Source organism: Bombyx mandarina, chromosome A1, assembly GCF_030267445.1.
Source record: "Bombyx mandarina strain Sakado chromosome A1, ASM3026744v2".
Lineage (NCBI taxonomy): Eukaryota > Metazoa > Arthropoda > Insecta > Lepidoptera > Bombycidae > Bombyx > Bombyx mandarina.
The window spans coordinates 20,414,626-20,430,207 of NC_143234.1; the positions used below are offsets into that span (position 1 = coordinate 20,414,626).

At 37.1% G+C, this 15,582-nt stretch overlaps 1 protein-coding gene and 1 pseudogene across 2 annotated transcripts in view; both read left to right on the top strand.

Moving 5' to 3' along the window:
- brat (tripartite motif-containing protein brain tumor) overlaps positions 1-15,582 on the top strand; it is a 474,910-nt gene that overhangs the window by 207,943 nt on the left and 251,385 nt on the right. The gene's annotated exons all lie outside the window — the stretch shown is intronic.
- On the top strand, positions 10,284-10,363 carry LOC114242768 (U2 spliceosomal RNA; annotated as a pseudogene).

A 15,582-nucleotide genomic window follows, 5' to 3' on the forward strand; every position in this document is an offset into this window, starting at 1 on the left:
ACGGTACATACACCAAAAATGTATTTTTAATATTTACATCTGTCTATCGGTCTGTCTGTCTGTTTGTTCCGGCTAATCTCTGGAACGGCTGGACCAATTTTGACGGGACTTTCACTGATAGGTATCTGATAGTATATGAAGTAACTTAGGCTACTTTTTTAGACTAACTTCGCCCTATTAACCCCCCATTAGAGAAATAAGGTCCAAAATCTCCAATTGAGGCCTCTAAAGAGGCTAATCTGCCCTTCAAAAATGAACGCAGTATTGTATTGTTTAGCTGCAAAAATAGAGTGGTGGATACTGCCCTTAAAGGCTCACCATAAGCCCTAACAACACAAGAACTTTCACTGACAAGTACAATCCGATGCATGAATTCCCGACGAAAGCTTCGAAAGCTACATAGTAACCGTTGCCTGATAAAACCTCTTATCTAGAGATAGAGCCATAATATGACGCAAATAAACAAGCCCGTTCGCCTATACTATATATTAGTTCGTTTTACGACACCATTAATATATGTACGTTATTGATGTCGTAATAGAGTTTCCGTACGTGCCCAATATACGGTTTACTTGTAGAAGTCATTATACACTAGTAAAGACAGTTTAAAACATATATATTTTTAAAGAATAGACCAATTTTTATATTATTATTGGTTAGGGCTATGGATAAGTTCACCGTCCACTTTATGCTAAGTACTGACCGGAGCCCATAGACATCTACAACAACATAAGTGCCGCCTTGAAATATGAGTTCTAATTTCTCAAATTTTATAGCACAAGGGTTACTCCACACTTCAAGACGAAACGCATTACTGCTTCACCGCAGAAATAGACAGGTACCTACCCGTACGGACTCACAAGAGGTCCTACCACCAGTAATTACGCAAATTATAATTTTCCGAGTTTGATTTTTATTACACGATCCCTTCACCGTGGAAGTCAATCCTGAACATTTGTTAAGTACGTATTTCATATGAAAAATTGGTACCCGTCTGGGGAATTCGAACACCGGTGCATCGCTACATACGAATGCACCGGACGTCTTATCCTTTAGACCACGACGACCTCAAAATCTTCGACAAAGGTTCCGAGTGGAGTGCCGTGTGAGGCTTGGAACGTAGAGCGAACGGGGACACTACCAAGATAAGATTACCATCTTGTGACGTCACAATCGATTCGTATTTCACAGTTCATTGTTATTCAAAAGAGTTCAGTTACAGCACGTGACAAATAAAAGAACGCTTTGTATTTTTGGATAATTTTTTATCTGTCAGACTTTTGTACTAAGTCCGCTATTCCTCAAAATAATCTTAGAATTTATATGTTATATATATCTAAATTAGATATCACAATTCTAAGTATTAAAAACTCTATTATTATTTACTCTGTTACTTATTATTAACAACAAGCGAAGGTTTATATTACATACAGCCACGATTTTACCGAACATTTTTACCATTACTACATGCTTAGTTGTGATGAAAACCTAAATGAATTTTGGCGGGAACGCGAGGAGTGAAGTTGTGTGATTTATTTTATTTTGTCTATTTGGTGTTTCTTCATGTTTAAATGTATAATAACGGTGATTTATTGGCTTTTTAGTATTTGTGAAAGTGCACAAATCTGGGAAAATAAAACAAAGCTGCTGGACGTAACTTCTCGAGATCGTCCGAAAAGTCCACTGAAAAAGTCCCCGTAAATCCACCATTTTACTGAGATTATATTTCATCCCATATCATCTCATCTCATCTCATTTCATATGATCATGTGTCATATATAAAAAAGTGATAGTGCAGTTTTCATTAAAATTAAAATAAGTCTTGACCCAAAGGTATTAGTTACTAGGTCAAAAAATCCCTTTAAAAAAAAGACCTAAATTCTTTCTATCCATTCAACATTGTAACAAATAAATAGACACGGCCCTACATATTTCGATCACGCACATATCCCGCTAAGTATATTATCGGGTTTTATGACACTCGTAAACTGTATGTAGCCAGACCTCTGAAATTCGGGGACGGATGTCTTCTTTCATCAAGATTATAGTCCGGAGCAGCGTCGTGTGGTTTCGTATTTCAATTATTTTTGTTTTTTCTTTGGTGTTGAGATTTAGGCACTGGGTTACGCATGGTTGGGTCATTGTAGTTAGGCGACATGCTCTTGACCTAGCCGTTTCAAGTGATCCACTTACTGTATTGACATAACAGTACCACATTATGTCTGTCAGCTGTGATAACACAGCAACCGACACTATCAAAACATTGAGCTACATATGAAAATATGTAGCATTCTTTTAAAATTTAAACGTGATGTCAGTTACACCGTTTCGTTGTTAAGCTATTGCATAGCTTTTATCGCGGGCTTTGAGCGCGGCGACCGAATCAAGAAATTTCGTAACGAAAATAAAACCTAACACCCCCGCTCTGCCTACCATGTAACTCGCGTTCAACACATTCACACGTTACGCTTGTGTAGTGCTTGTGAATAAGCGCGTGACGTGACGTTGAACTGCAGGCGCATCATGAAAAATTTGTCATCTCTCATCATTGCCCATCTCTCTCTCGCGCGGTCTAGCTTATGAGTGTGAAGGGGACAGTTAATGTTTTGCTTTTGTTAATGTTTATAAATATAGCATCTTAATTTATTATTGTTTTAATATTAAAGTATTATTATCTAATTATAATTGCATAAGTTGATTAAAAATTATATGCAATAGCTTTACCGCGACAGTCACCGAGTGCCACACGTGTTTTTACAGATTAACTATGTATATCCATAGCTAATTACATTCATGTAGAGTCAAATTTGGAACGCCTTGTGGTGGACCGGTAAAATCGAAGGAAAAAGGCCTAGGGGTCCCAAACGATAGTCGGACCAAATAGTGGAGGAACCAAAAATACCTGTCAGCGACGCACTCCATTAAACTACAGAAGGGGATCGATGTAGAAGCTAGTTGACGGAATCAAACGGAGTCACGATCCTCAGCAATGAGGGACCGATTGAAGAGAGAGAGAGCCAGTCAAATTTGGTTACGGCATGGCGGCATTAGGAGATGCCATGTTCAAAACTATTACATTACAAGCTTTTTTTTTTTCGAAACCACCACCGCAACATTCGCTTGACAGAATCTAAAATTCAATTTATTCGCTTTGTCCGGAATACGAAATTCATACCGGACGATTGCGTGACCATGCAGACGCAAACGCCAGACCTTCTCAATGACACAAAAGATGTTCACAAACGCCGAAGCCGAATGGGCCCGCAACGAAATTGCCCGATTCATCGTATGAATGGCAAAATCAGGACGCTGTTTCATTTTGTTTATTTATTTAGGAACCCGGCCTGAATCGAATCTCGTACGCCAGTTGCGTTGTACACGACAGCGTTTTGTAATTGGTAGGTATTCGCTGGCCCTTCTTGTTTTGGGGTGCCTTAAGCGAAATTCGAGTTTTTGAGCTTTGACGTGAAGACGTGAGTGGACGAAGGGGATATATGTAATACAATTTGTTAATTTTGACAAAACGGGCAACAAGCTTTTGTTACTTGTACTTTTTCTTCGTACATAAATCCTTCGTCACATGCAATTTCTAAAAATAGCCTTTAAACCCGGAGTTTTAAGGTCTAATATGGTTTACAGGCACATAATACCTTGATTCTAGGAGAGACTATCGTCAACAGTCCAATTACGGATCCTCAAGTTCTTCGGGCACATCACTCGTAATGAGGACTCCGTTGAGCGGTTGGTGGTGCAAGGGAAAGTCGAGGACAAAAGATCTCGCGGACGATCTCCAACACGATCGACTGACCTCATAAAATATGTAACTCACTCCAACATAAATGATTGCTCTCACTTTGCGCGAAACACCGTGCCACATGGCGTTGCATCGCGAGAGCATCGGTATCGCAGGATCCGACTGATGCATGACCACCACCACTCTGTCAAGAGTGTACGAATAGGAAGAAGAATATCTTCATTCAATGTAAAAACTCAAAAATCTTAAAAATGATACTTAACCCCTTCATCCACTCATGTCCTCAATTAGTCGAATACGTAAACAATTCACGGAATCACTGGCACAATTACACGCGTCTAAAGTCAATTTAAACGAGACCTAACAAAAAATAAATAATAGTTTAAAAAAAACTAACAAAATACGCTTTTATAAAAAATCCAACAAAAAAATTGAAAAGAAATGTTAATAAATTTGAATAAAAAATTGTGTGACAAAAAATGATTTTATTGTAAAAAGAGCGTGGGGTGCATGGTATCAGTAGTTATAAATATTTTATGAACAGATATGGTAGAAGGGCTATTTTGATAATATCCTGATTCAGATCGATCGATCCAATTTGAGTTAATCCGACGTTTTGATGGGAGTCAAAATTAAGTTCAAAAATTCCGTTACATATTAACATACTGTGGCATATATTTATCTATTAACACACTTACTCATTAAAATACATACGTCTGAAGTTAATAAAAGCGTATTGATGATACGAATCTCAGTAAACAAATTGAAGTAAATATTTTCACTCAATTTACGTACATTTTTCACGCTCGTCACACGACTAACTCGCGTCGTTACTTCGAACGCTTCCAGCATCGACGCCGCTTTGAAATATGGCTTCTGTTTGTACGTGATTTCTCTTTTATGATTCGCCCGTTGAAAAATATACAATCGAATATTAAAAGCCAACCGTTTGTACGGGGTATATTGAAAACGTTCCCTTGTTTTTTGACGTAATAGAAAAAAAAAACGTTCTAAGGGTTAAGGCGCTTTGCAAACACGCAATGTAACACAAATAAAAGTCACCTGACATGTAGTGTAAATAGCTTTGAAGAAACGAGCGGTGTATTTGCTAGATTTTTTTGGGGTGGAGGGACTGTGACTAGTCCAGAAGTCTTTCCACCTTCTCCAAGACTAATGGACGAGCAAGGACTCGGGCAGGAGAGGTGGGGCTTGCAAACAAAACGAACTCTTCAGAAGGAGATAGGAAAGTTCAAAACAGCAGCTTCGCATATGCATCTACTACTGGATTGGAATCGGTACCCCCTAAGAAGATCCGACGAGAAACTCAGCGGGCTATTAGACAACTACCTTCAATTTGCATCGGGGATCCTGAAATATTAACTTCCATTACAAGTATTGATAACCATTTTACACCTTATAATTTAGATACACTCGTTCTATATATTTAATTTTTACTTATGTTATGTTATTTACATATTTTTTGGTAAAGGTGAGAATAAAGTTTTATTAACAAAGAAACTTATCTAATACTAGTACAAAAAAATCGGCTGACAAACTAAGAATAAACAAACTCAACTGTTTCATTACTACTATAATATGACCAACTGATAAAAACTTATTCGCTACAAAAACTAATCAGATTACGAATCACGAATTGAATCAACTACCAACATAAGCTAAATGAATAAATCCAACGTCTCCGATATTAAGACAAAAATAATATTCCGAAGATTTATCTTACAATAACGTTAATAAGATAAAGTAATTATGAGGACACTTAACGCTAATTCAATAAGGACGTACACGTCTTTGCTTAATTATGTAGCTACAAAATATCTTATCGCTCCTGAAAGATGATCTTTTTTATCGCCCAAAATGTGCGGACAAGCTCATTTCAATGCCACTAACCTAACTTAGTCTCAGTTATATTTCTTCCCTACTTATTTGCTGGTAGCGAGGCTATTTTAGCTACGCCTAACACTAGCCCTAGCAAGAGCAGTGCTTCGCAGAATCTACCACAAGATCGGAATCGCGACCCACTGAGAATGTCCGGCTAGAAACTCAGTGTGTTTTGTCTATGGGTTAGTCCGATCGTCGATCGTCATGTTTGAGAAGTTTGACGAGGACGGCGATTGATGCTTGAGGGTCCTAATAGCACCGAGCGTGAATCTGAGGGATACGACTAGACATGTATCTGGCGACGGCGGCTTTGCTTTACCCCATTGCGGGTCGGATAAGCAGTCTCAATTGTGGTGTACAACGACTGAATCATAGATTCCACAACGATGATGTAGCACGACCTAAGACACGAAGAATTAGCGCATTGGACAAGGCCTCTGGGCATTCTTCCGCATATGTTGCCTGTTACCAGCAGCTTTTCTAAATTATCGCCTCTCTTTCTGGCAATGTGTCAAGATAGATACAGAACTAGGAAATAAAAACGTGTTAAAAATTGGTTATTGCGTCGAGTGTGTGACAGTAGCAACAGTCTTCTGAACATCGCTTCGAATTTCGCTTCGAGTAGTTCCGATTACTGACTGACTGCATGCCATCCCTGCAGCGCTTTTATAGTTTATACCACAACGATTATCGAGAATATTCCACACATCTCTAGTATTGTGTTTACGCTATCTGACAATAGATGGCGTTGTTCTTCTCGAGCGTTCTAGGTGCTACTAGATCCTTCGATATTCGTTCGATTATTTGGCGATAGATGGCGTTACTCTTACGGGCGTAAGAATAGTAATGTGCTAGGTTTTTAAGTTACTAACATTATATAAGTAATAATAACAATAATAGGCTCATTTTATTTCCAAAAAAAAGAAAACACCTTATCGAATAAAAATTACAAATATGAACTTATGCTATTGGAACCCCACTTCCGGTATAGGCCTCCTCCAACTTATTTCACTCTTCCTTATTCTTGGCTTTGAACTTCCCCTTTCTTTTCTTGTTGTTCCTATTATTTCGTCCATCCATCTCCTTGGTCGGACTCTTCATCTTTTGCCCATTGGTCCTTCCCTATATTATAAGTAATACTTACTAACAAAATTAATGTTTTATTAATTGAGATAAAGATTTAATAATAATAAAAACGAACTCATGTGACATGATAGTAAATAAAATCGCCATCTTTTTTCTTTTTATATTCCGTATAAAAATATACTGAAGCGAGTGAAATAACAAAGTTAAACTTGATTCATCGCTTTGTCGGAGCGGTCGGATTTGATTATTGATATTGAAAACGAGGGTGTCGGCAAGACGGCTGAGGGGCCTCTAAGGAGCGCCTCAATTGAGAAGCGGTAGCGTGAATTACGCAGACTACGCCAGATCGATATATTTATCAATCTATACTAACTAGTGGTCCCGCAGTAGTCAAAATTCGATTATAATTAATTGGAATTGTAAGTTTGTACACTATTATGATTGTATTTTATAGTTCTATAATCACAAATTTCGCCAAAACTACACTAAAAAAAATATTTACAAAGACATACAATATTTAATCTATTCTCAGTTTGACAATAGACGTCAAGAACAAAAGTTTGACAATAAATAGTATGCATGCGTGTGTGCGTCAAATACATGGTACGTAGTGTGTGTAACGTTTTCTTTATTGATTTAATGTATCTTATAAGCATTATTTTATAAAAATATTAGCATTGTGCACTTCTTCTTTATATTCTCTATAAGTGTGGAAAACTGCATACTCCTCCGTCCGCGCAATTTTCGTAAAAAGGTATACAAAGATTTTGCTTCACGTATTAATATATAGATATATAAATCTACAGTGGTTTTTACGGATGTTCCGTTATAACTACTGAACCATGCATCTTATTGACTTGAAACTTGGTATCCATGTAGAAATACATGTACTTAATGGATAAGGCTAATATTCATATGAGTGTTGGACTCCCTATGAGAATCTTTGTGGGGGTGAGAAATAATAATGTTAATTTTAAATGCCCAGCGAAGCGGACGGGTACAGCTAGTACATAAATAAAACTGTTTGTGTATATGAAAGTTTCTCGTCGATGCGTTCGTAAACAAAATACCTTAAACTTGTGAAAAACAGCTTCGCAGGTTTCAAGAAACCTATACTTTTAGTACAATTAGCGACTTAGTAAATAAAAATGTTATTACCTTGTCATGTCAATACCGGCGCCCATCTTGAGACCTTAGATCTAAGTCTCAGTTTTTACAGTACAACGACTGCCCCACTCTTTAGACCGGAACGCATTACTGCTTCACGGCAGAAATAGGCAGGGTAGTGGTACCCACCCGTGAGGACTAACGTGACGCCCTACCAACAGCAAATAATTTTAAACACCTGATAGTTCATCCCTTATTTTACGCTCTTAGGGGTGGAATTTCCAAAAATCCTTCCATAAGTGCTTACAAATTCAATGGCTGCTAAAATTGCAAGCTTACAAGCGGTTGAAGGATCTCGTTGATGGATCATGCAGTTAATGAGTCAGAGAAATGATATGAACATTCCAAATAGAAAGCCTTTTCCAAAACTCCGACAACGACCTAAGTTTCAATGGGAAAAAAACGCGTAAAACAACACAAACATAGAACCAAATAAATATTTTACCGAAAAATATACTAATTATTTTAGAATTAGCCCGACATTCAGCTCATTCTAAACAAAGCGTCTCGAGTGGCGTACGTCTGGTTTTTTTTTTCTACCTGTGCTGATAGCCTTGAGAGGCTATTTCAGCTTCGCTCTAACGTGTGTAGGAGCTCACGGGGCTCAAACCGGAGTGTTGCTAACACTGACCCTAGCAAGAGCAGTGCCTCGCAGAATCTACCACCGGATCGGAAACGCGACCCACTGAGAAGATCCGGCGATAAACTCAGTGGCCTATGTCTATGGGTTAATTCGCTCGTCGAGCCCTTCGTCGCAAGCGACGGGATCGACGAGGATGGTGACCGGTGCTTGTGGTGCCTAAAAACAACGTCAATGGATCGGGAGGATACGTAAGGACGTGCGTACGTCTGGTGGGCTAGAAGCGATTTATATATTTCTCTCGGGACACAATTAAAGCTTGTACCACACACAAAAAAGCACATCTTTACTAAAAGCGATAGAGCACGTCATAAGCCATCGGGCAACCTGTCGGCGCGCTCCGAATTATATTGAAGGATGCTGCAAATGGATGATGCATTATAAAATATGCTTTTTTTTTTCTTAAAAAAAAACCTTACTCTTCTATGTCGTACAATTCTTCCGAAATGAAATTTCTAATAGAAATGTAATCTATACTAATATATAAATCTACAGTAGTTTTTACGGATATTCCGTTATCTTATACCTTTAAACGAGCAATTCTTGTATATATATAATATAATCTGAATCTCGGAAATGGCTCCAACGATTTTCATAAAATTTAGTATACAGGGGATTTCGGAGGCGATAAATCGATCTAGCTACGACTTATTTTCAGAAAATGTTTCAAAAAATTTATTCGTGTTTTCAATAATCAACTCTTCCCGACATCTGTTGACGAATGATAATACTATTTTTCTTAATTGAGGCCAACTAGCCGCTTTAAAGACACAACAAGATGGCGTTATCATCTAGTACTTACTAAACCATGTATCCGATTGACTTGAAACTTGGTATCCATGTAGAAAATACATGTACATAATGGATAGGCTAATATTTATATGAGTGTTGGACTCCCTAATAACAATAACAATAAATAATAATGTTAATTTTAAATGCCCAGCGAAGCGGGTGAGTACGGCTAGTCTTAGATATTCGTATGCGATAACGATTCTCCTGCTATCACTGAAGTGACAAATATAAAAATTAAAATCATAATTTAACCTCGTATTTGTTAATTTAATTTTGTTATTTCCAAGGAAAATTGTCTTAATTATGTCCCCGACTCGTAAGAAGACCCCAGAAAACAATATTGTTTTTTTTTGCTTTCGTTCAAATTGGTATTTACTGGTGGTAGGAACTCTTGTGAGTCCGCACGGGTAGGTACCACCACCCCGCCTATTTCTGCCGTGAAGCAGTAATGCGTTTTGGTTTGAAGAGTGCGGCAGCCGTTGTAACTATACTGAGACCTTAGAGCCCATATCTCAAGGTGGGTGGCGCATTTACGTTGTAGATGTCTATGGGCTCCAGTAATCACTTAACACCAGGTGGGCTGTGAGCTCGTCCACCCATATAAGCAATAAAAAATAATAAAAAAACCTTTCGAAGTACTAATGAGTTGTGGTTGTAATCAACAAACCTACCTAGCTCATCAAGTGAGCTCTCAATGAGAATCGACCGCGGACCCAAACTGTAAAGGCTATCCAGCGCAAATAGACCGTCTTTGTACATACAATTTACATAATGAACCTTACATAGAACGTATTCTTAGTAGAGGTGACGTTTTAAAATTAATTTCGTGAATTTAAAGTTCCGAAACAAACGTAAAACAAATGATATCGAGAGGTGAAAAGCTATTTGGGTTTATTCTTTTTTTTTTATTCTTTATTATAACCAGGTTTTTTTTTTTTTAGAGCCCTCGCTTCTCAGCCTTTTGGCTAAGATCAAAGTGTAGTATCTGTTCTTTTCAGCTATTTGGTTTTTTTTTTGCAACTTTACAGGAAAGCCATACAGAGTTTTTTTTTTTTTTTTTAATTGAAAAAAATATCATAACTAGCTTCATTCAAGTTCAATTAAAAACATCAAATTGTTGTTGCTAATACCAAAAAAAAAACGACCTTTAATTACAAAGATAAATGTCGCGTATTAAGCCGAAATTTTGCTTAAACCATATAACCTTTTATCCCTCGATATAAAAACTGCATACGCACTCACAATACATCTATTAATAGTAATTGTGCCATTCGTAATTTTAAACACACTGCCCGTGTTTACTCTGCGGCTACGACCGATCTGCGACAGTTCATTAGTCGTTGACGAAGATCAGCTATTTAACATTACATTGATGCTGACAGCTTTGTGATAGTATTGGTGGTTAAGTATAATAATATATATACCTAAACGCCCACGAAACACTAGAATTTTTGTTTGTAACATTAAATTAATTTATTGGACAGGCGGAAAATTAATATTTCGCGAGTCGCATGACGTGATCAAAACTACATTTAAGGTTCAAATTTTCGTTTTTTTTCTTATTTTGTTTCAAGTTATTCATATTTAGCATTTCATTACTACGCATTTGAATTTAATCACTCTCACCCATTGGTTTCCCGCCGGATTTAATTAATGGGTCGCGATTCCGATCCGGTGGTACATTCTGCGAAGCACTGATTGTGCTAGGGCTGGTAAGCAAATTCTCCCCGGTCGGCGGTGTATAGCGTTCCAACCCGGCAGGCTGGTTCTGGCCCAGCGGGGTATCCCGGAACACCAGCGACATCGCCCGGGCGGCCTGGTAGGGCCGCCGTACCGCAGAGACCGGCGTCGTTGGTCTTGGTCGTCGACTATCGCCTCGATGACCGGTCGGTCGTCGGGTGTAAGAGTGCAGGGGAGTCGTTTACTGCGGTAGGACCCTAAAATTCCTTAGGCCCTCGGTCTGCTCCCAACACCTGCAGATCCTCAAGTCCCACACCCCTCTAGGAGCGGGAACCTCGAAGGAAGTTCGAAAAAAAAAACTTTAGTTGAGCCCATGAGCTCAGCTACCCATCCGGGCGTAACTGGGATGACCGTGAAGCTATCAGCGAATAAGTAGAAAAAAAGTTGTTATCCATTTATGGATAGGATGTACTTCAGTCTTGTTTCAATTTAGGCAACAGTGCGGCATTTGAAAACTCTTACCCTAAAATAAAGCAACGAATTCACATCAACAGAATACTTTCACAAAGTATGTATTTCAAAGTCATTTGTTTACAATTTGTTTCACGTAAGTTAAAAGTTCGCATCGATAGTAGTCGAGGACAATTTTGTTACAGTTTCCCCTACTTGTTAGAATTCTATTATAGTACTAGCTGACCCGGCAGACTTCGTAGTGCCTCAATCGATAAATAAAAGACATAAACTTTTATATAGAATAAACTTAAAACAAACAAAAGGAATCCGTCCGACGGGGGACACGTCAAAGGGAAGACAAAATTGTTATTTTTATTTAATTCCGAGAATTTTCATATTTTTATACCTTTTAAACCTTCTCTGGACTTCCACAAATAATTCAAGACCAAAATTAGCCAAATCGGTCAAGCCGTTTTCATGTTATGTCGTGACAACGGAAAACGGGTTTCATTTTTATATATATAGATTATAGAAAAAATTGTTACTAAACGGTTGTTGTGTCAAACCAAAGTTTTTTTCCGAAGAGAAGCTGTTCACGTCACTATGGAATACCTTCCCCTTTGAGCTTGAGTTAGGAATCCCAAATAGTTTGGTCCAACATCACTCCCATACTTCACTCCATAACGCATGACTGCTTCACGATGGAAGGTATGAGTGGCATAGTCATAACACATGTGTAGTGATTACGTCAATTTACTAATTTCGTGGACTGGGATATTTATGACACAACGTTCTTACTTCACAACATTTAAATGCCCTCGTGTTGGATTTACCAAACTCATACTTACAGGACTATTAATTAATTTATTTTTGGAACGAAGTTCCTTATGGGACGACGCGGAGGGGTACCCTAACCGGGAAAAACGTCCGTAACATAAGATTTTTTCTATTTAGTTTGTTATCAACAGATGTCGCTGCACGTAAATTCAACAATTCCTGAATCGCGGTAACGAGATGCTACACAGTTGATAGACCTTATTGTATTTTAAACATGTTTCTGAACGAGTATGTGAACTAACGGGACTCTAATCTGGCGAATGTGATGACACTAGGCCTAGCAAGAGCAGTTTTTCCCAGATTAAACCACCGGTTTGGAAACGCGACCCATTGAGAAGATCCGGCGAGACACTTATTGAACTATTTAATTTCGTCACTACTGCTGTATGACGTATATGAGGCCTATAAAATCAAAGGCAGCTAAGGCCTAGGCCGCACTACGTTGAAACCGCAGCGGTTAATAACCGTGTGAGTTTATGAAACACGAAAACGAATACAAAATATTCGAATACAAATTGTTTCCATGAAACTGGCTACTGACATCAGATAGTAATTGAAAAAATTCTCTAGGAGTTTTCTTAAATTTTGATATTTCTTATGAAAGAATTCTTTCTCAAATCTACGGCTAGTAAGTGGTTAGACCCAACATTTGTGAAATTTCCGTTGTCTTTTTATCTATTTCTTAGTACCAGAGCCACACTGCTACTGCTCTTTTGAAATTTATCCATCTTCAAACTTTGAAAATCGCGGACGCATTCGCGGTTAATAATTGTAGTGTGTGCGTCTTAAGCGGTTTCGCGGTTGCAGCGGTTAACCGCTCCCGGGAAAAAACCGTAGTGCGCCTAGGCCTAAATCCAAGTCTATCAAATATTCAGATAAACTACAAAAATCGACCCTAAACACGTCATTACGGATCCTCCTGATCCATCAAAGTACTGCTCTTGCTAGGGCCAGTGTTAGCAACACTCCCGGTTTGAGAAACTGAAATAACTTTGTACTGATAGCTACAATATTCTTTATTTTAAAGCAGATTTATAAAGAATGAGAATATTAATGAGAGAGAATATAATAATCTGAGTTTTAAATGATAAAACTTCGTTTATTAGTACTTAGTACAGAGTAAAAATGAAATTTTTGAACTGAATTTGTTAGAGATTTAGCTGCATTTGTTATAACATGAAAACACTAAAGCGTGTTCAACTAATTAAACAAGAAAGAGCCATTGTTAATCCATTTTACGACATTAAGGCGTTTAGCTGCCTTTGATTTCATAGGCCTCATATATACTAGTTCGTCTATAATCCTCATATCATTAATATCATGCTCGACAATGTATCGATACTAAAAACGATGTCCCGAAATTAATCCGTAATCATTATTATCCATTGCATGTCACAGATACGGATAATCTAAAACCCATTATTAACTATTAATTAAAACGCAATTGAATCCAGAATAATCCCCTCATTCCCGTTTGGGTAATTTGCATCAATAACAAATAATAGACTGGCCGTATCTCATTGTTTGTTGTAAAATATGTGGTAATGCCATTAAAATATTACGTACAAGAATTAGTCTGTGATAATTAGAATACAAAAAATTGTTACACCTATTTTTTACCTATCGAAATATATTACAAAGTACAATATTAATTTTTTGAAACCACTTACGGTCCCACCTGTCATGATTTGTTAGTGCTGTGCCAGAAACCATAGCCGAAGCATTACCAAGAACTCTGCATTGAAGTTCAATGGACAAATAAAATGCGAACGCACACACGACGGAAAAACAAACACGGACATGAGAAACAGATGGTTTTTGTTCCATATCTGTAATCGCTTAACAAGAAAATCACCAACCGAATATCTAAAGAAATAATTGACTATAATTTTTTTGTGTTATCTATACTAATCTATACTAATATTATAAAGAGGAAAGATTTGTTAGTTTGTTTGTTTCGAATAGGCTCCGAAACTACTGGACCTATTTGAAAAATTCTTTTTCCATTAGAAGCCGACATTGTCCCTGATGAACATAGGCTACTTTTTTTAATTTTTTTTTTTGTTTCATTTGTGTTTTAATGTTTCCGAAGCGAAGCGAGGGCGGGTCGCTAGTTTATTTATATATTTATTTGGGAAACAAACAGTACAATACAAACATATATAATATTTTAAAAAAATATAGCTAAAACAATAACCAAATATGTTTCCACAATCAAAATCACATATAAGTAGAGAGTGAACAAGAAGAGAAATTTAGAAATTTAAATTACAAAAAAACAAGAGCAACACAATATGCACACATTATTTTATACATCAACTATACTACTTATCGGGCTAAATCACCTTATAATGTTATCTATCTATCTCTTGGGTTTATAGCGTTTCCTTTTAGATTTCGCCAATGTCAATTGTCAAGAGTATATAATACTAATACTCTGCTTTCTATAGCGGGCTTCGTGAACAAGCAAGGTCACAGATTGTAACTAAGAATTAAGTGAGTAGCTAAGAATGTTTGATGACAGGATCGCTGTTGATGTAGCTAAAACAAACTAGAGGTCCCGCAGTAGTCGAAATTCGACTATAATTAATTGGAATTGTAAGTTTGTAGACTATTAAGATTGTATTTTATACTTCTATAATCACAAATTTCGCCAAGGCTACACTATAAAAAATATTAACAAAGACAAACAATATTTAAATCTATTCTCAAATTGACAACAGACGTCAAGAACAAAAGTTTGATAATAAATAGTATGCATGCGTGTGTGCGTCAAATACATGGTATGTAGTGTGTGTAATGTTTTCTTTATTGATTTAATGTTTCTTTTATGCATTATTTTAAAAATATATTAGCATTGTGCACTTCTTCTCTATATTCTCTTTAAGTGTGGAAAATTTCATACTCCTCCGTCCACGCAATTTTCGTAAAAAGGGGTACAAAGTTTTTGCTTCACGTATTAATATATAGATAAGACACACAATATATATACAGGGGCTAGTTAGTTAAAAGACAGACAAACTACAGCTTAATTTTTTTTTTTTTTGTGTATGTGTTTGGAAAATGCAGAGCTGACAGCACATAAACTATAAGACGAAAGATCGCATGGTTTTTTAATACGCTTTTATTATCTTCGTAAGTTAGTTTGAATCCATTGGAAACGTTGATAGTTAGTTTCACCGACTTGAAGACTCCGATTAACTTGAAAATTCGCACGCGTATTAAGGACCGATGCAAGTGTTTAATAATTATAATCTGATGGGTGAAGTTCGAT